General features: G+C 40.1%; 1 long non-coding RNA gene across 1 annotated transcript; it reads right to left on the bottom strand.

Annotated features, from left to right (window-relative positions):
• Nucleotides 1-14,138: 14,138 nt before the first annotated feature.
• LOC120521782 lies at nucleotides 14,139-18,810 on the bottom strand. The gene is made up of 4 exons (XR_005632192.1): nucleotides 18,737-18,810; nucleotides 18,476-18,567; nucleotides 14,586-14,650; nucleotides 14,139-14,208 (listed from the first exon to the last, which is right to left on the bottom strand). It is a non-coding gene; the product is annotated as an uncharacterized LOC120521782 (long non-coding RNA).
• Between the last annotated feature and the right edge of the window lie 2,985 nt (nucleotides 18,811-21,795).

The raw sequence follows: 21,795 nt of genomic DNA, 5'->3' as shown, positions 1-21,795 counted from the left end.
GGCTTAGCAACAAATTGGAAAAAAATGTAGAAAAAGTAACATTTAAAGAATATATAAGATTTTTGTACAATCCTGTATATGTGACAGAATGCCATACTTAAAATTTTGCATTTGAAGAAAATCTGATATTTTAAGCTCTTTAGTACAAAATCATGAACTCTGTAATAAAAATGATGCAAACAGTTCAAAACCTGGCATTTTAAACAGAAATGAATTATTATTGAAATTCATTCACTTCTACCACTTTCTTTTATGTGGAATCGCTCCTGGACACTTTTTATTACTTTTACTACTTGACTTGGATTTTTACACGCCCAGATTCGCCTATTCAAGTAGTCAACTTCAAGCGCTGAGAACAAATGCCCGTGCAGGTGTGGTTCCCTATTTACTTGACGAGGTAAGAAGACGATATCGGGGCAACAAAGCCGGCGCTAGGATAAAAGCCAAGAGGCTTGTGAGAAAGTGGCGCTATAAACCTTCGGTGCCTTCTGTGATCCTTGGAAATGTAAACTCACTACCAAATAAGATCAACGAACTGGCTGTGCTGGTGAAAAATGTCAGAACCTACAGAGAATGCAGCTTGCTGTGTTTTAGTGAAACATGGCTAACGTCTATCATCCCAGATGCTAACGTGGAGCTACCCGGGTTTAGCACAGTTAGAGCAAACAGAGACGCAAGTACCTGCGGATAGAAGAAAGGAGGAGGACTCGCTCTCTATGTCAATACAAAGTGGTGCAACTCAGGACATGTAAGCGTTAAAATCTCCACTTGCTGCAGGGACATCGAACTGTTGGCCGTAAGTCTGCGCCCCTATTACTTGCCCAGAGAGTTTGGACACGTGATTGCTGTTATTGTTTACATCCCCCGCTTAACGCGAGATGGCGAGTGACATCATCCATTCCGCAGTTGCTAAGTTACAAACGCAGCACCCTGAGGCACTTGTGCTAATCGCTGGAGACTTTAACCATGTAACGCTGGACAAAACATTACCTGCCTTCTCCCAGTATGTGGATTGTAACACCCGGGGAAACAGGACTATCGACCTACTGGATGCAAATGTTAAAGATGCATACAGCGCCACCCCGCAGCTCATAACCTGGTTCTGCTTCAGCCTCACTACAAACCAAGAGGGAGGGCGCTACCTACAACTACACGCTCATTCAGGAAGTGGTCCCTGAGGCAGAGCAGGCTCTGAGAGACTGCTTTGGAACTACAGACTGGGATATCCTGCAGGGTCACATAGTGAGAACATTGAAGAGGCTGTTGAATGCACAACTGATTACATCAACTTCTGTATGGACATTGTAGTTCCAGTAAGAACAGTATGCTGCTATGCTAACAACAAGCCATGGATTACAAGTGACATCAAGGGCCTTTTGAACCAGAAGAAAAGGGCTTTTAAAGGTGGTGATCAGCATGAGCTCAAGTGCGTGCAGAAGGAACTCGAGTCCAGCTCAGGGTGGCAAAGAGCAGTACAGGAGAAAGCTGGAGCAGAAGTTGCAGAACAACAGCATGAAGGAAGTGTGGGATGGGATGAAGATTATCACTGGCTGCAGCTCAAAGTGGGTGCCACCATCGAGAGAGACGTGGAGAGAGCAAACCAAATGAACAACTTCTTTAACAGGTTTGACCATCCTAACCCACTCTCACCTCGGAGTACTGCATCCTCCAACCATCCTTCTGCTGATACCAGCATAGGTGAGACATCCCCACCCACAATTACAGCAGCCCAGGTGAGCAGAGAGCTGAGGCGACTTTGTGCCAACAAGCAGCAAGTCCAGATGGATTATCGCCACGACTGCTGAAGGCCTGTGCACTGGAACTGGGGAGTCCTCTACAGCACATCTTCAACCTGAGCCTGGAAACAGGGAGAGTCCCAGGCTTTGGAAAACATCTTGTATCACCCCAGTCCCAAAGGTATCACGCCTAGTGAGCTGAATGACTTCCGCCTGTTGCTCTGACATCACATGTGATGAAGACCATGGAGCGGCTGCTGCTTCACCACCTGAGGCCACAGGTCCGCCACCCTCGACCCTCTGCAGTTTGCATACCAGGAGAAGGTGGGAGCGGAGGATGCCATCATCTATATGCTACACGATCCCTCTCCCTCTTGGACAGAGGCAGTGGTGCTGTAAGAATTATGTTTTGGACTTCTCTAGCACCTTCAACACCATCCAACCTCTGCTCCTTAGGGACAAGCTGACTGAGATGGGAGTAGACTCACACCTGGTGGCATGGATTGTGGACTATCTTACAGACAGACCTCAGTATGTGTGTCTCGGAAACTGCAGGTCTGACATTGTGTTCAGCAGCACAGGAGCTCCACAGGGGACTGTACTTTCTCCGGTCCTGTTCAGCCAACATACATCAGACTTCCAATACAACTCGGAGTCCTGTCATGTGCAAAAGTTTGCTGATGACACTGCTATTGTGGGCTGCATCAGGAGTGGGCAGGAGGAGGAGTATAGGAAACTAATCAAGGACTTTGTTAAATGGTGCGACTCAAACCACTTACACCTTAACACCAGCAAGACCAAGGAGCTGGTGGTGGATTTTAGGAGGCCCAGGCCCCTCATGGACCCTGTGATCATCAGAGGTGACTGTGCTGAGGGTGCAGACCTATAAATACCTGGGAGTGCAGCTGGATGATAAATTGGACTGGACTGCCAATACTGATATTCTGTGTAAGAGAGGACAGAGCCGACTATACTTCCTTAGAAGGCTGGCATCCTTCAACATCTGCAGTAAGATGCTGCAGATGTTCTATCAGACAGTTATGGCGAGTGCCTTCTTCTATGCGGTGGTGTGCTGGGGAGGCAGCATAAAGAAGAAGGACGCCTCACACCTGGACAAACTGGTGAGGAAGGCAAGCTCTATTGTAGGCATGGAGCTGGACAGTCTGACATCTGTGGCAGAGCAATGGGCCCTGGATTTGTATCTTGACTGCAGAACACACAAAGTCTTACTTTTATTTGATTTATTTATTAATTTATAATTTGCATTTTTAATTCATGAAATACTGAGTTTTTGTGTTCTATAGTTGTTTTAAGATGAAAAAGTGTAGGACTAACCCAGAAAAGGAAGCTCTTGATCACATAATAACCTGCACAGACCTTTAAAGCTGCATTACAGGAGCAGGACATGACCGCCTTGACTGTAGAGGATCATCCAGGTTTTAAACAGACGCCTGTTCTCACAGCTCTCTATTAATTCCTTTTCTCCTTCCTGCCTGTGAGTAGGTAGAGGTGTGTTTGCAAGTGTAGCTTTACAAAGAGGGGACCTAATAAGCATTAATGAGTGTCACAGACAACAAAATGTATACCATGATGCACTTAAGGAATTCTTGTATGATGTCAAATGGAAAGGAAAATATTGGTGGTATGTATTTGATTTTTTAAAGTTAATGTTTTACTTTTGAATATGGAATATGCTCTATTTTTCTCTAAATGTATTTGTGTTGTTTTCTGTTATTAAAAATTACAGCATTGATGCTGCAAAAGGAGATGATTCGCTGGGAAGATTGGTAAATGACAATCATGTTAACCCTAATTGTAAAGTGAAGAGAATCACCGTGAAAGGAAAGCCAGACTTGTGTCTCTTTACAATTAGAAAAATATCTCCTGGAGAGGACATTACATATGATTATGTAAAGTAATAATGATACAGTTTTTAAAGAAAACACAAGAATATCATATCGAATTTCACAAGTGAAGGCTTGTAATATAAAAATTTAATGATAGATAGATAGATAGATAGATAGATAGATAGATAGATAGATAGATAGATAGATAGATAGATAGATACTTTATTAATCCCAAGGGGAAATTCACATAATCCAGCAGCAGTATACTGATACAAAGAAACAATATTAAATTAAATAGTAATAAAAATGAAAAAAAAAAAAAAAAACAGACAATAACTTTGAGTAATGTTCGCATTTACTCCCCCGGGTGGAATTGAAAAGTCGCATAGTGTGGGGTCTCTCAGTCTGTCAGTGGAGCAGGACAGTGACAAAAGTCTGTCACTGAAGCTACTCCTCTGTCTGGAGATGATCCTGTTCAGTGGATGCAGTGGATTCTTCATGATTGACAGGAGTTTGCTTAGTGCCCGTCACAGATGTTAAACTGTCCAACTTTAATCCTACAATGGAGCCTGCCTTCTTAACAAGTTTGTCCAGGCGTGAGGCGTCTTTCATCTTTATGCTGCCTCCCAGCACACCACGGCGAGAAGAGGGCACTCGCCACAACGCCTGGTAGAACATCTGCAGCATCTTATTGCAGATGTTGAAGGACGCCAACCTTCTCAGAAAGTATAGTCGGCTCTGACCTTTCTTACACAGAGCATCAGTATTGGCAGTCCAGTCCAATTTGTCATCCAGCTGCACTCCCAGATATTTAAAGGTCTGCACCCTCTGCACAGTCACCTCTGATGATCACAGGGTCCATGAGGGGCCTGGGCCTCCTAAAATCCACCACCAGCTCCTTGGTCTTGCTGGTGTTCAGGTGTAAGTGGTTTGAGTCGCACCATTTAACAAAGTCTTTGATTAACTTCCTGTACTCCTCCTCCTGCACACTCCTGATGCAGCCCACAATAGCAGTGTCATCAGCGAACTTTTACACATGACAGGACTCCAAGTCATATTGGAAGTCTGATGTATTTTGACTGAATAGGACTGGAGAAAGTACAGTCCCCTGTGGCGCCCCTGTGTTGCTGACCACAATGTCAGACCTGCTGTTCCCAAGACGCACATATTGAGGTCTGTCTGTAAGATAGTCCACAATCCATGCCACCAGGTGTGAGTCTACTCCCATCTCAGTCAGCTTGTCTCTAAGGAGCAGAGGTTGGATGGTGTTGAAGGCGCTAGAGAAGTCCAAAAACAATCTTACAGCACCACTGCCTCTGTCCAAGTGGGAGAGGGATCGGTGTAGCATATAGATGATGGCATCCTCCGCTCCCACCTTCTCCTGGTATGCAAACTGCAGAGGGTCGAGGGCGTGATGGAACTGTGGCCTAAGGTGGTGAAGCAGCAGCCGCTCCATGGTCTTCATCAGATGTGACGTCACAGCAACAGGCCGGAAGTCATTCAGGTCACTAGGACGTGATACCTTTGGGACAGGGGTGATACAAGATGTTTTCCAAAGCCTTGGGACTCTCCCCTGTTCCAGGCTCAGGTTGAAGATGCGCTGTAGAGGACTCCCCAGCTCCAGCGCACAGGCCTTCAGCAGTCGTGGCGATACACCATCTGGACCTGCTGCTTTGCTGGCACGAAGTCTTTTCAGCTCTGTGTGAAAAGTGTGTTACATTCTGTCTAGGTGACTGATGAAACAGAGAATCATCCAAATGGAGAAAGGACTGTAGAGTCCGCTAAGAAGAGTGTGGATGAATATCATTCAGTAAGTGGCTTGTCCATATGATATGAACATTATATGACGAAGGTTAAAATGTCTGTGTACTGGGATGTTCCTAAAGAAAAAGGAACACTGGAGTTGAATGGAAAAAACGTTGATAAGCAATGTGTTAATTCAGGCTTACCACATGGCAAGCAGGTAAACAAGAAATCTTCATTTAATCTTACTGTATATTAAAGAATATGAAGTATCCATGTAAAAATGGTAAATATTTGTAGCAGCTCTTCAGCCCGTAGTCATAGAAGTGTGAGGGTTGTGTTATTTCACTGTCCTCACGGGGTGTTCCAGCTGTAATTATGGCCCCTCTATGTGTGTGACCTGAATCTGTGTCTGTGCTCACAACATCCTCTGCCACACAGTCCAGAGCCTAATGTAGCTTTACTAATCTAATGTTTGTCCCACACCCACAGCATATCCATGGGTGTTAACAATTTATAGATGTACAGTTCTACACGTGTGTGTGGCAATTCAGAATTTTATTGACAAGGAGATCAAACTGAACAGTTGTCTGCTATAGTATATGACCTCTTACATATTAATACAGTTCTGTATTTGGAGATTGTTTTGCTGCCTGGCAAGGGTGTGGCATTTTGTGCTGGGTTGTAGAGCATTAAAAAGGTTTTCAGCATTTTAAAAGCCTTGAGTGTTGCTGAATGCAGAACAACTAGCCTGGCTCCAGTTGTTTGACATTATATTTAGTAGTAAAAGTGTAGGTGTTGTGACAGATGGCCGGGGTCCATGCCTAGCCGGGACGCCCCTTCACCACATCTGCCAGGGGGACAATGGTGGGAAGCCCAGGATGTCCCCCTGGATGCTAGATGGCAGCCTCCCTGGGTTACTGCCTTGCCTCGGACTCCCCCAGGGCTTCATGGGGGTTGGATTTCTGTTCACCTCTGTGGGGTTCCACAGGTGCCGCCAGGGGGTGCTGCAGCAGGAGCTGCTGGCTCCTTTTGGGCACTGGTTTTCCCTTACCTGGGTACCCAATAAAAAGGAACCAGCGACCACCACTCAGCAGCCAGAGTCGGGTGGAGGAGGACAAGGTTGCCTGGGAGGAGCGGTGGTGCCAGAGAGGGAGAGAAGAAGAAGAGTGCTTTGCTTGACTTGTGTGCTTAGTGCTTGGGACTGTGTTGTGTCTGTGGGTATTGTTTGCTTATTTTACACATCCCTCCCGTGTCCAATCTGTGTCAAGTCAGGCGCTATATAGAGCCTTCTTACAGTGATTTATCAAATTCAAGTACATAGTGACTATTCAGGAAGTGAGGATGAAGTGGGAGATGTCAAGGAATAAGAACTCAATGACAGTTTACTTAATGCTGCAGACAGAGCTTGACTTGAGCGTTTGTAAATTACTGACATGCCCCACAGTGATTAATACAAAATATATTAATTTCAGTCAATTTTGTTTTTAGTTAGAGAAGCCAATCCTCCACAGCAAGAACAGGACACAAGCATTACTAGTGTTTCTCAAGGTAATGTCATAAATCCAGCTCTACTCCAATGTTAATATAAATATCATTCTACTGATCGAGTGCATTTTTATCTCTTAGGTCTGGGAAAACATGTCAGGAAGAAAAAATGGGATGACTCTGAGGTGAAAGCTGTTGAAAAACACTTTGGAAAGTTTATACGCTTGTGTAAAGTGCCAGGAAAGAGGGAATGTGATCTGTGCCTCAGTGCTGAGCTGGAAGTACTGACAAACATATAAATTTTTGTTAAGAATAGAATTACTGCGCTGAAGAGAAAACTTTGAAAAACAAAACTCTATGCACCTGAATATCAAGGAGTGTGGTGATAGATTTAGAATTTCAAAAGCTTCAGTTTTAGGTATTTTACTTTTGATCATTTGACTAGATTATAAAATCAACATTACTTCTGAAAAATTGTAACAAACCTTTTGATCCTTGAGATCTTCTGCTTCTCTCTGGTGCTGGACCTGGGTCTATGACGTTCCACCACAGGGACTAAACTGTTTGAGCTAAAGAAGAACACCTGCTGTATATCCCAGGAAGACAGCATCCCTGTTGTATAAACAAGACATTTGGGGAATCTGACACAGTCATTACACTGCTAACCCTCGTTGCTGTCAGTTGTCCCAATGACCCTGTCATGGACTACTTGGTTCACTCCTGGAACCAATCTAATGGTCTCAGGTTACTTAAGATTTCTACCCTTCCCATGGATTGAACCTGGGTTTTTGTCATTTCATGAGATATTTGGGATGGAATGTTAAAGACTCAGGCACAAACCTTGGAATGAACAGAAACCTTGTGAAACCTATAATCATTATCCTTGTTTCAGCCGTGTTTGGGATAGCGCAAGACAGAGTCACTGGGTCGGCTGACCAGTTGAGGGACAACGATGTAAGAACTTGCCACTGTCTATCTGTATGTGAGCCACTTAAGAGCATAACATGGATGCATATAAACAATTCATACACACAAAAATGTTTGCGTACTCCCGTTTCCACACACTTAAATCGTGATGTATAAAACCTAAACTTGGCATAGAGCCACACACGTTTTCACGCTAGCTAAAACCCTGGCGTACACAAGTTCTCCGCTCAGTTTTGCAAACTGGCAGCACCCATCGTCAAAGCAGTGCTACTGTTCCAGTGTGGTTTCCCTTTTTTTTTAGATCCACATCCCTGACAATATAATTTTTAAGATGAAATGCAGCAAAACATATTTATTACATTATACAAATAAAATGCTAACATTTATATAATCTATATTGTTAATAATTAAACATGTGAGTACTTGGTGTCGCAGCGCTGGCGATGAGCAGGCGTCCTGATTGTTCCTGCCTTGCGCTGTATTCTTGCTGCGGCTGGTGTGACCCTGGATGGCTAGATGGATAGAATAATTAAACATGTACTGTGAAGATATTTCAATGTTCCTTAAAAGTTTTGAAGAATCAGCGTTCTAAGCTTATAGATGGCTTAACATCTATTACAGAGCTGATTGTGTGGTGATTGTGCTCTTAGAGAAAGAAAAAGAAGTTAGTACATTTGAAAGAGACAGTACTGCTGCAAGAAATTATTTCATCGAAGGTCACGCACGGCGCAACAAGAATCTTGCATGAGACATGAACAATCACTGAAGGGGGCGCCAGCTCGTCACTATCACCGTGCCACCGTGTTCCCATGTTTAATAACATGCTTTAACTCCTATTACTATGAAAATGATATCAAGTATACAGTACTGTATTTAAATTTCTCAGAAAGCTGTAATATCACAAATGTAATGGATTCTGCGTCCTGTTGGAGGAAGAGAGTCTGCTAAGAAGCACGTAGTGATTCACACACATACAGCACATAGAAGATCAAATACAAAACAAAGCATTTAACGTGCTACTTTAGTTACGATGGGATTTGAGAAACTAGTAAATTAAACAATTTTAAGATGAAGTTTATGATGATCTACTTTAATGACAAAATAAACTACATTATTAAAGTGGAAATTTCGAGATTAAAGTTGACATTTCAAGCTTTTTTCCCACTGTGTCCCTATTTTTTTTTTTTCTCTGTACCCTAATAAGCTTTCATGTGACACTCAGACAGTGGGCTACGACTCACCTTTTCACGGTGACTTTGATTCTGACAACTTCTTTTTTATTTTTGCACTGTGCTACTTTGTGAACTTGAGCTTTCGAGTTTTTCCAACACGGTATGTCACTCGATCAACTTCCTTTTGTTGTTTAAAAAACTGTTTAAACCAACAAATAGTGTGTTTCTCTTTGCCTCCACTAGGTATTCGCTGAAATTCCTCTATTTTCCCCTGTGCTTTGCCATTGCATTTCATCAGAATGCTGAGCTTAAGGGCTAAGAGGAGATGGGGAGTGGCAGCTGACCAGGATTGATGAAGTGGAAGAGCGCTGAAGTCGGTGAATGCACAGATTTATGCATCTGGATTTTTTTGTGTGTACAAACTTTTCCACTTTTGTCCATATGCCATGTTTTAGTGTGAATTCTACGTACAGCGTTATCCATGAAGCCTCAGGTGTCTGATCATTATTAGAAATATCAGACAAGGGTTTGTCTCGGCTAATTTGACAGCCTGCTGGAATTCAGACAGATGGGTTTTCAGAATCTCATAAGATGTCTGTCGTTTATCTTTTTCCATCTGACACTTCTTACTAATAGCCCAGATGGAGTCATTAAACTAGGGATGGCTTCACATGTGGAGTGTCTGATCTTCACAAGTGTGGAAGTGTATGTAGAATTTAACTGTGCTGTGCTTTGATGTTATCTCTGGACACACAGCAGACGTCTAAATTTATAAAAACTGCATTTCACAAGTGAAATTTGCTTCAGTAGGAAGTGTGCAACATTTAATGCCATTTTCAGAAACAATAGCCACCCCCCCATAAAACACATCACACACTAAGAAAGGTGTAATCAGCAGAAAAAAGCTCAGAGCTCACACCAGAGGAATTTATATAAACGTCAGTAAAAACACACGTAGTGTAAGAATTTATAGCACAAAAGCTGCTGCTTGAAATCCCAGGACTGACTATTTAAGAAGGAGCTACAGCTCTGAATATGACTGGCATTTGATCAGAAAGAGAGACGTCTTCAATACTAACATCACTGACAGAAGGCCTGGATGATACAATAAGACCATGGACTTGAGGAGGGCCATTTACAGACTAAACAAGAGTAAAAGAATCAAGTAATTGAACCATCTCAGTAGTGAAGGGTTATGAAGTACAGCAAACATGAATGTAAAAATCACCTAAGCTTGGTATTTTATCAGGCATAATCAGGTTCATAGACAACAACAACAACAACATGTATTTATATAGCACATTTTCATACAAAAAAATGAAGCTCAAAGTGCTTTACAAAATAAAGAATAGAAAAATAGAAGACACAATAAAAAATAAAAATAAGTCAACGTTACTTCAATTCTATTTCCAGCCATAAAAAGGGATTGGAGTAGTCGGTAAGACTGAAATGCGGTTGATGTGGCACAGAAGTGGAGCACATTTAGCACAGATCACTAGCAATGAACAAACTGAGTTCTGTGACAACAAAAGAAACTGAGCAGGCAATTGAGATGTCAGTAAAGACGTGCTGGTCATTCAAAGCCATTAGGGGGTCAACAAGGTTGGTACAGTTAAGGATGCAAATCACTCAACAGGATACAAATGGCCACAAAGCAAACACCAAGCCATAGTAACTGTATGCAGTGTAAGGGAATGTCACTTAAGACATTAAAGATGTCACAAATGTGAAAAGTGAAGGTACATTAGGTAAAGGTGCAGGCCTCTGTCACCATTAACACTAGAGTCCCTGCAGCCTGTGAAAATATTTGTAATGCCGTTCCACCTTAATTGTACCTGCAGCTCCTCATCACTGCGTTGACTGCACCACTGATAAGCCCCTTTATTTTACAAATGTGTCAATCAGCCACAGGCAGGCAGCCTGTTATCTCATCCCCGACTGAGGCAGCTGAAGTCAGACACAAAATTCTCAGAGCTCAAGTCTCTTTATCTGTGAGTGAGGTATCTGGAATTGTACAGGAAAGTAATATATTGCTATTTGAAATGCATTCATGTGTGCTCCGTGTCTACAATGATCTGTTTAAATGTGGGATGAAAGGAAATGCAAGGCAAGAAATGTTGAACACGTAACTAAAACAGAAACTTTTTCATATGTTATAGCAATGACAAGAAAATGTTCACATGAAGTGTATAATGTGTGAAGACTGAAGTCCAACTATAAATACTTTCACAAAATGTATAACAAAACAAGTGTGTTTTTATTAAAGAGTAAAACCGATGAAAAAGAAATTGTTCAGTTTACATTTTACTGTCAATGTGTGAAAACTGAAACCCAAATATCAATTGATACGAAGTAAAGATGTCTACACAGATGTGTGTGTTTGTGCGTTTCACAGAGGGAATGCACCTGTTTCACAGAAATTTGACTAGTGTGGGGTAAAAACTGCTGCCTCGTAATTCAGGATGTTGCTGGTTCCTTCACAGGGCTTTCCTGCATTTAGCACTTTGACCTACTATTATTATTACTACTATATAATAAATCATACATATGAGTTGAGTCTTAACAGACACCTGATGGCTCTCTTCTTCACATTCAGTAGGCCTTTCAAATATTTTGTTATTCATGGCTTGTTGATGGGAAAACAGTGCACTGTCCTGGTGGGGTCTGTGTTATCCACACAAAACTTGATGTATTCTGTGACACAGTAGCAGAGCCTGTGTCCTCGTCATGTGACTCACAAAGCATATCCCAGTCTGTGTTCTCAAAGGAATCCTTCAGAGCCTCCTCAGCCTCCATTGTCCATTTTTGCAATGTCTGGGTGGAGGCTGGCAGCTGATGGACAGTGGATTTATATGAGCTGTACCAAATTAGAGTCCAATCAGCCTAAAGGAGGCAAAGCAACAGAATTATAGGACTCTTGAACATTGGTGTGTAACACCCAAAAAGTGTACATATTCCAAATAACAATATATTATTTAACCTGTACAACTCCAGGCACCTCATACCCAGATAAACACTATTGAGCTCTGAGAATTTTGCCACTGACAGTGGGGGATGAGATAGCAGGCTACTTGCTGCTTGTGCTGATCAACACATTTGCAAAATAAAAGACGCTGATGAAGAAAGGTGCATAGGAAGGTGGTCCAGGATTACGAGTTTATTCATAGACTTCAGGGATTCTTGTGTTAAAAGTCTTCATAGAAGCCTAAATAAATTCCTGAATTTCACTAATATCCTTGATTTTATGAGTCCTTATAACGTGTGTTTCTTATATTGTCACAATATAAGAGACCTCTCACATCTCCTCACTGCGGATGAGCTTGAACACACTCATGGTGCAGATGGTATTAATACTTACTTAGCCTTCTCTCACATTTTGGCCGCTTTAACTATTCCTATAGGATTTGTACTGGCTTTCTACATTTGGTAAGCTCAGGTACTCCATTTTTCCCAGTATCTTTCACATTAAATAGTTGTATTAGACTTTTAAGAATACAAGTGTTATGAAAACTCTGCCCTCTTTTATTTGTTATAACACTTTGTCATGATGGTATTTTACGTCATGTTCTCTGCAGATGCCTTTTCCATATCAACCTGAACCTGCTCCATTTGACGCAGCTCCACTTAATGCCACAACATATTTTCTGACTTCTGGCTCATCACACCTCCTAATTTTCCTCTCAGGTAAATTCCACCTTTTAAATTTACTCTTGTCATATTACTCCAGATGGAATCCCCATTTCTGTATTGACGCTGAACATAAGGAGAACATTTGTCTTTTAAGAAACTGTTCAGCGGCCCACAGTGGAGGATTTGGTGTCCAAAATGCCATTAAATTTATGGGATTGGTCACAGTTCTATGATAATTCCCCTTAAAGGTGTGTTACTGAAGAAGACTGTGGTACTTGCCACTTTCAGGCACTTGTTGTAAACTGAGTAACGCAAGTGTGCTGTGTCATCCTGTCAAAGTTTATGAAGGTTGGGACATTAATCCTAAACCTGTTCTGCAAGTGACTCTTCCTAAAGCTTTAGTGGCCCTCAATGGAACTTATTTTGTGTGTGGTCACAATATATATTCCTGGTTGCCCTCCGGCTGGTGTTCCTCATGTGACTGTTCATCAAACATTTCCCCGACTGCCTTCGCGGACAAGGAGAGCCCTTACCAAAGGACAGACTGTTGCTTATTTGTTTTATACTTAACTTCATGTTGTAGACCTCAACGCTGCCATCACTGATCTTTCTTGACCACTGGAAGTGGACAATTTAACTGCCCGTTCACTCCAAGAACTTACTGTTGAAAATATGGCCATGATGTTGGACTTGATACTATCCTTTCAAGGAGGAATGTTTGCAGCTGTTGATTCCCATATATTCTGGATACTTCTAGCCTCTTGCCTGGCCATGTGACCATACAATGCTGTATCTCTATTATTCTAGCTCATTTTTAATATTTTCACTTTAGTGTTTCTCATTTTATTTTTTCTTGTAAAACACTTTGAGGTACAGACGTTGTATAAAAATTTACTGTAGAAAAAATTTTGTCTTGAGCCTAATCTTCTATTCACATCCTGTTCTAATGTTCTAATTTCCTGGGCCTACATCTAGGGAACATTGTCACATTTATCTAATTGGCCTTTATAAAATAAAATCACTTTCTGATCCAATGACAAGTTTCCTTTGGCTTACAGTGGGTGATAAAGCATGTGCAAAGAATAGGGTTTGTTTAGAAATATCCAAAAGCTACAATGCAAGGTAACCTGCACCACCATCTTATATAGGTGGGGTGAGATGACATAATACACCTCTAAGTAACATAACCAGTAACGGGTATAGAAACCAATACACAATGTAATTTCAACAATAATAAAAATATACCTGCTTGAAAAACAAACAAAAATGCTCAGAAATTAGAAAAGGACTATAGTGTGAAGCACGACACCTAGAAGTGGATGACCTTGGTGAAGAGTGTCCTTCAGCAGTCACGTATCAGTAAATGTGCGTCAAAGGAACGTAAATAAGAATTTGAGATGACGCATTGACAACGTGAATCCTGGCGATTACTCCAATCACTTTTTTCACTGGTCAGCCTAAAAGTCATTCTTGGTATCAATCTGTGCGATGTTATAGTTTCTGAGTAATGAATATAAAAAAATAAATCAAACAAAACATTTACTTGAAAGACAAAAACTTAAACATGTGGACAAAGAGACAACTGGTTCAATGCATTTCAGTTTATTTTATTTTAAGCAATGACATTTTTTTTTTTATTGCCTTTCCTGGATTGGTCCCTTTGGGCTGAAAAACAAAGAAGAAGCTGATCAAATCAGTAGAAAGAGACCACAGGCCTAGAACATTCATATGTGACTTTGGAATATCTGCTGTGATTTTAGCCTTCATAGATGCAGCTCGCCATGAGAGCTGGGGAGGCTTTGAAATATTCATGGCTTTATTTAGGACACTGATTCTGATTAGGTGGAGTCATCTTTAACCAAACTAAAGTTTAACACAACTTTGATGATGTTCTGCAGTGGCAGGAAGCAAACATGTAAAACCAATGAAGTGTGGAACACCCTGTCCCCATCACACCGATGGATCCATTAATATTTGTATGCCTCCTAGGCAAGTGAATTATTCATTCATCTTTTTTGTATCTGTAGCACACATTTTCTTACCAACTTATGTTAGTCTTGCATGTCATCAAGCAGGTATTGGTGGACCTCTTACTCCAAACTGCAGACTGTAAAAGCAGAAAACACATCATTAGTGTCTTTCTATCAGTGTCTTTCCTTATTGTTTCTTGTTGAAGGATAAATGGCTTAGGAAAAAGTAAAATTAAATCCCAACACACACACAAATATGGTACTGGCAGAAATCAGTTTATGTCTTGTTTCTTTGTCTTCAAAAGTCATCAGTCTCAACCTCTTGGGGTTATGGTTTTAGTTTTCAATACAACGCATATTGCAGGCCAAGTCCTCCTCACAAAACAAATAGAAACTTGAAACCAGCACAGAGTGATGCCACCTAATGCTAAGTGCACCTCAGTGCGTAACAATGTCATGGAGACAGCATGAGTGGCAAGAGGTCACATGGCAGGGAGGAAGAGTGGCCAGAGTGGGTGTGGAAGGAGGAGAAGGAGGTTCAAGAAGAATTCTGCTGGAGAACAAGTGGACCTCATGGGCATAGAGAGGAGCTCTACGGTGTATAGACAGGCCTCAAGAAGTTCTAGCCATTGTTATAGGTTTAGGTTTAAAGGTCTTTACTGTCACATGCTTTGAGTATTTGAATCAATAGGCAACGCTCCCCAGCACCATGATTAGTGAGCAGAACTTCCTTGCCTTGAAACGTCTCCCTCTCTTACCTTATAAATCTCCAAACATATTTGTCATTAACAGACAAACATAAAAATAGAGCACTCTAAGTGTAATGACAAGAGAAAAAAGAAAAAAAAATTCCAATTAATGAAAATCAATGCTTTCATTTGTTGTGGAGAATATTTCAGACATGAGGAATCAATGGCCAGCTACTGCCAAAGACTCAAGGGACAGTGCTGACAAGAGTAGCGAGAGGGGACATCTGGAGCACAATCCTCTCAGTATAAGGACAGCATTTGACTTATTCAGACTGGGGAGTAAAGCTTTGAACCGTGTTTATAAAAACAAAAGAAAAAGAAAATCATCAAAAATCCTGCAATGCAAAACTGACCATAGAAAATTAAAACTGAGTTGGTAACAAAGTTTCTCAACATCCAAGATGAAAGACAAAGATCAGAAAGGTTCCTTGACAGAGAACAGCATGATCAGCTTATTGGAGATGAAAAGAGATTCAATATGACTAATTTGGTTCAAAGGTAACCTTTTATGAATTATCTTTACTAGGTGTAAACATGACATCCTGCCATGTTGTCACATCTCTATACATACAGTATGTGTGAGACTGGTCTGTAAATGTGACACAATGTGAGACCCTAACCAGGTCTTAGCAGTAAAGATTCAGGGTTGTTAGATCGAATGTCACTATTCAAATGTAATTCAAATGTGTTTACAAAAAGTAAAAAAAACTTTGAACACAAAAACTAACATTTAAATGTCAGTGAATGGTTGTTTGTTTTTTCCTTGAATTATTTTTCACATTGTATTACTCGAGACGAGCTGTGTGACACTTTCTGCAAATCATTTCTTGGATTGTAGTTAGTGTTTGGTGTTATTAGTCAAATAGAGAGCTGTCTTCGTCTTCTTCTTCTCAACACCTGACAATGCCTTTGTGAACAGATCTTTCTACCCCTCAGCTCAGCTCTTGGGTCTATCATTGTAGTAATACAGATTTTTTTAATAATTTTCCCGTATCGTGAAAGTCACTTTTTCACCAGAGATCCCCCATTCACTGCTCTTTTTTGTTAGAACTGTTAAGCATCACAGCAAGCATTTTCTCATTAAGAAGCTGCTATATTTCAGATTTTCATTTTATTATTTTATCAGATCTCTTTAAAAATCCATGTCAATAACAGCTGTGCTCAGTTCAGTGCCCTCAGCACACTCACAGTTCAGCTGCTGACTCATCTCACACACAACACCTGAACGTAAAAGAAACAAACAAATGCGAGTCACGTGCGTGACGTTCTTGTGATGGTGAAATAAAGAGAAACTCCGTTTAGGTTTTGTCTCGTCTGTTGTTGTTTGGGCATCTGCTCCTATCTGCTCCGTGCACATGGGAGGCAGCTAAAGGGCTTGAGTAAGGGTACTCATTCTCATCTTGAACTAACTACAGCTTATGTGTCTGTCTTGTGCTTTTTCATATTTTTTCTGTATTGCTTGCTAACTGACTAGTTTCCAGTTATACACTCAAATACATTTTACAAGTGTTTCTGAGCTGTATTGAATAAGTGCCCTGCTCAGTTGAGATTAATGAGGAAATTGTTAAAATCCTTACAATTTAATATTTGTTACATTCAGGTACATTTGAAAACCAAGTAAACACTCACAGCACTTTAATTTAAAATAAAGAGAGATTTTTAGGGAAAATGATGACTTGGACCTCTAGGAGGAAAGAACAGCATAGCCAAAGAAAAGAAATGAATGAATAAAAACTGTTTAACGTTTAAATAATTTAAATGTACATTACAGGCAGACAAAGGCTTTTTGTTCAGCTTTGCTTCCTGATTATGTCCAAAATGCAAAATATTAATTACATGTAAAAATATTAGTAATATACAATACAAATAAATATATAGCTCCCAGAATATCTAACAGGCATTTAAATATATTTTTGCAAATATGACAGACCTATGAAGTGATTCTAGCCATGTTGAAGTAAAATGATGCCGACAGCTAGCAAAGGATGACAGAAGATTATGAAATACATGACTAGATATCTGCTCTCAACATATTAATGGAAGTTCAGGCAGAATGACGTCATGTTCAGGAGACTTTCCCTTAGTCAAGGCAGGGAGAGCTTAATAAAAGTGTATTAGAAGAATTAGGACATTATAATAAAAATGTACTTGATTTCTGATCTGTCATAGACTTATGTTGGATAAGAAAGAAATTATTTTAATGAAAATAGAAATGAAATTCTGCACTGAATTTGTTATGACACTTTTGACGTTTTCCCTTTTCTGTCTAATAATTCACACTTGTGAAAACACAGCACAAGGTGGCATCCATGACATACGCATGACAAATTCTAGTGTGCAGTAGATGTAAACTAAATGAAGGCTGTTTTAATAGTAAAGAGTTTATTTGAGTTTTAATTACCAAAATAAGGGTAAATTTTCTTTTCATCATAGACGAAAGGGCATATTTGTTGAAAACCCGCTACTGCAATTTAAATTGAGCACATCATTTCTAGTTTGTTTTGATTTGTTTGAGAGCTGAAGATGAATCACAATTGGGTGGGATGATTCTCTTGATAGTGTGGAAGAAATTGTGGTAATCAATTTGGGTATTTAGATTTATTATAAATTTAGTATGATCACCTTCTAATTCTATATGACAGTTGTTCCACATTTCTTTGTTTTTCTGTATGCTTGTAAAGCTGATTTCTGCCAGGAAGTTATGGCTTCATTTTAAGAGGAATGTCAGCCACAGGATAAACGTATTTCCTTGTGTCTGTAGGAGGCAGGCAGGGATGCAGGCAATGTCATCTTTATGAGTCTAGTCCAGGATGTGATGTTGTGGAAGACAGATAAGAACAAATTGTTCATTTCTTTAATGAATAACTCCAGCAATAATTTTGGAGTCATTAGACAGTAACATCTGTTTCCTACTTTTATTCATTGTTTCATTGTGCTAACTTGTCAGCAAAAAGCCCTCCAGTCATGTATGATGTTAGGGAGGATGGATATGCATGTGTGTGAGCTTTAGAATCTTTAAAAATGATAATCAGAGAATACTCAGAACCTTTGATCAGAGTTTCAGTCCATCAAAGTACTGTAATTAAAACCTCCTATTTGGTAATTCATTAATGCAGCTTATTTTAATTCTGTACTTGCCTCCCATACAGCAGAGGGATCAAAGATGGAACCAACATTAATTGTTCAGCGGCGGGTCCTCTGATTTATACTCACACTTCATTCATTATTGATTTACTAGGAATGTTTATTGTGCCATTTCCTGATGCAGATAATCCCATCTCTGGTGTGGCTGGAATGCTAGAGGGCTGGGAAAAAAAGAAATAAAGTAAAAAGCAGCTTTAGTTATAAAAAAACAGATTAAAGATGATGGCTATCATTAAGTTCTTTGAAAAGACAAAGATGGATTCTAAGGAGAGATTTACTAACACTTTCCTAAAGATGTCAAATGTACAAATGCCACATGTCTGAACTCACCAAAGCCTTCGCAGTAGAGCACAGGCACAGCAGAACCAGCAATGCGGCGAGTCTCATGGTGGTGCTGATGCTCCTGTCCTGGTCAGCCACTCCGACTCCTTATATTACAGATCAGGTGGGGTGGGACAGCTTTACATGGCAGGTGGGAGGTCTACTGGAATGGAAAGCTGAACAAATCTTAGGCTGAACAAACGTAAGAAATGAAAATTCTTACATCAGAATATTCTAATTGACTTCTCTTGCTCACCTGGAAGGATCCTAACTCTCCTCTTCAGTGGAGTAACTGATGTCATATACTTGTTGAAATTGGAAAAAAATTTAAATTCTCACTCAGAGGATCTGTGCAAAACATTTTCAGAACCTGGCAGGATGTGATCAATAACATTTCAGAATAAGTATTTAAACTGAGGAAGCAGATTCCCTCCCCTCTTTCTTATTCTATTTATTGTTATTCATTTATTAATTTATCTGTTTACTTTTTTTACTAGTTTAGTTTTACTCTGCTGCACTAGCTCTCTCTCAGGGGTGGGGGTTGATTTGTTTAAAACCTAGTTTCGTTAAACTTGACTTGCTTGTATGGAATGTTATTTGATTTTAATAAAATCAATAAAATCAATAATAATAAAGAATATTGTAATTGTTCTGTAATGGAAAAATCACACCTTATGTTGTTTAGAGTGAACTGGATTCAGTTAATTCCAAATAATGACACTGAGGCAGGTGTGAAAGTAATAACTGTATTTCCAAGCAAGTTGAACAGCAGAACCACATTCACTACCAATCCTACGTCTGCTTCCAAGAACACACATTTTACATTTACAGAAGCAGACTCTAATGTGTGGGATGATCCCAGAAGCTAGGAGAATAGTTTGAGTCCCCCTAATGAAATATAATATATATAAGCAGTACGTCTCTTGATGCCATAGTAGATCATTGGAAGTCATTTGTCATCTAGTCCAAATCAAAAAATGAAGACAAATTGATCAAACGTGTGTTATTCCTTTGCAGAAAGTAAAGAAAAGGGAATATTAGGCTGTTCAAAAAATAGCAGTGTCTGCATTCTTCTATACAAACTCAAACATTCACTGTATAAACTGTTTCAAGGTTTTTCTTTCCTTTGAATCACTGAACTAATATTTCATTGTTTAGCCAATGTTTCTGAGAGCTGCTGCACAATTGTGTAGGATGGAGTCGACCAACTTCTTATTTGAGCCCAGGATGATTGGACTCCATTCCACAATTCTTCTGTATTTCTTGGTTTTTCCTTAGAAACAGCATTTGTGATGTCACTCCTATTGGATTACGGTCCGGGGATTGGGCTGTCCACTCCATAACGTCAATCATATTGGTCTGGAACCAAGATGTTGCTCATTTACTGGTGTGTCTGGGGTGGTTGTCCTGTTGAAACATTCATTTCAAGGGCATAAGGCAACATGAGCTCTTCATGTATTTTGAGCTGTTCAGATTGATCCATGATTCCTGGTATGTGATAAATAGGCCTGACACCATATTATGATGCTTGCTCCACCATGCTTCTCCGTCTTCACAGTGAACTGTGGCTTGTTGTTTGGTAAATTGTCACCACTTCAGCACGTCTGTCTTTTATCAGCAATGGGACTTAGCGGGGGCTTCTTGCTGATAGCTTGGCATCACATGTACTCACAGGTAACTTTAGACCTTCTTTGATCTTCCTGGAGCTGATCATTGGCTGAGACTTTGCCATTTTGGTTATTCTTCTATCCATTCGAATGGTAGTTTTCCATTGTCTTCCACGTCCTTCAGGTTTTGCTTGCCATTTTAAAGCATTTGTGAGCATTTTAGCTAAGCAGCCTATCACGTTGTGCATTTCTTTATGTTTTCCCCTCACCAACCAACTTTTTAGTCAAAGTACGCTGTTCTTCTGAACGATGTCTGGATTGACTTATTTTACTCCGATTTTCAGAGAGAAATGCACTCTGACCAGCATGGACAACATTTGCTGCCTTCCTTCTTTAAATGAGGGCCGTGATTGACGCCGAATGAATGACCTCACTAATTGAACTCCACACTGCTGTTATTTTGAACACAGAATCAGCAGCATGCATGTCATGACTGTGGGGTCTGTTGGTTTTCAATTACTCTGCTACACCTGCTAGTAAATTAATTGTCGTGTAGAAATATAATTTCTACCAAAGACGGTGATTGATCAGGTTAGTGATGTCGGACTGCTGTTATTTTGAACACAACTGCATTTGTCATCTTTATGGTCGAGCAGACAGCACAAGAACAGTTTTAATATCAAAATGATTCAAGATGTACCTGATTTGTACACCTCGGACATTTTTGCACAAAGACAACGTCAGGACTCATAGCGTTGTGCTCTCAACATTTCACTACTTTCTTCTGTTATTTGCTGTTTATTTTTCTCTCATCTTTTTCTTGTTTTTCTTGTTACTTTCAGAGATGGGTAGAGTCGCCCAAACCAGTGGTCAAGTAAAAATATTATTACTTAAAAAAAAACTAAAAGTACTTGTTCAAAAATTTACTTGACTTAAAGTAAAAATGCATGAGGACAGAAACGCATCTTAACAAAGATAAAATTATCAACACTTAAAAACAAATATTACATGAAATGTACTATTAATAATGAAACTGTGATATTTGCTGTTTTATGCATTTAGTCAAATCAGTGTGTTTTCAAAATGCATACAGATATCTTCGATAGGCTTATTGGTGTAAAGATAAAAACACAAGCCTTGCACCCGAGACCAGACAAGCGTTGAAGTGCCGTCTTTAACATGCAGCCCACTGCAGACTCTTCTTCCTGCCATGAAAAGCAGAAATTTGAATTGCGTGATTTCAGAAAGATGTCGCCTGTAGTTTTGCACACACAAGTACTTCTGTCATCTAGTCAGGTAGAGAGCCTCAGGTGTCTCTGATTTTGGGGCAAGGGGGTCATTACCATTATCTACCATCTCCCACCAGATGGTGGTGTTGTGAAAAAATTAAATAACTTTAAACATTACAAATTAAACATTCAAAAAATGTTAATAGCAAACTCAACTTAGTCCATATAATTG

This window comes from Polypterus senegalus, chromosome 2 (genome assembly GCF_016835505.1).
Source record: "Polypterus senegalus isolate Bchr_013 chromosome 2, ASM1683550v1, whole genome shotgun sequence".
Taxonomy (NCBI): Eukaryota; Metazoa; Chordata; class Cladistia; order Polypteriformes; family Polypteridae; genus Polypterus; species Polypterus senegalus.
Note: the sequence above shows the minus strand (reverse complement) of the source record. Positions and strands in the feature narration are given on the sequence as shown.